This window comes from Octopus bimaculoides, chromosome 11, assembly GCF_001194135.2.
Source record: "Octopus bimaculoides isolate UCB-OBI-ISO-001 chromosome 11, ASM119413v2, whole genome shotgun sequence".
In the NCBI taxonomy this organism is placed as follows: Eukaryota; Metazoa; Mollusca; class Cephalopoda; order Octopoda; family Octopodidae; genus Octopus; species Octopus bimaculoides.
In genome coordinates this window covers 63,064,214-63,064,821 of record NC_068991.1, presented here as the reverse complement: position 1 = coordinate 63,064,821, position 608 = coordinate 63,064,214, and positions in this window count along the sequence as shown.

The window sequence follows — 608 nt, the reverse complement described above, 5'->3', positions numbered from 1 at the left end:
ACAATTACCCTCACTCTCTCACTACCGCCACCACCACCACCACCACCAGCACCACCACCATCACCACCACTACTACCACAGCCGCCACTACTAACACAACTGCCACCGCTACCACAACTGCAACTTCAACCACAGCCACCACCACGTTGACCAGCACGACGACGACCACCACCTCCACCACTATTAACAATAGTTTAACCACAATGACCACAGGTTCAACCTCCTGCAGGCCCGCTCACTGTGGACATCGCTAAGTCTACCACGTGGATGGTGGTGCACCAACAGCATCATTGCACCTGGTTGCACATGGGGTGTAATAAGTGTAACTCCAGCATCATCATCATCGTTATCATCACCACCGTCATCACCACCACCGCCATCATCGTCATCATGTTCACCATCATCATCAATATCACCATCATCAGTCACTATAATAACAGCAACGAGTTCACCTCCCCCTTCAACGTTAACGATAACAGCAACAATAAAAACAACAGGAAGAACAATATCTCATCCTCTTTCTCCTCCCCCCCGTCTTCCTCCGCCACCACTGCCACCACCAACAGCAGAAACAACAAGTATAATTCAGTACCACCACCACCACCACC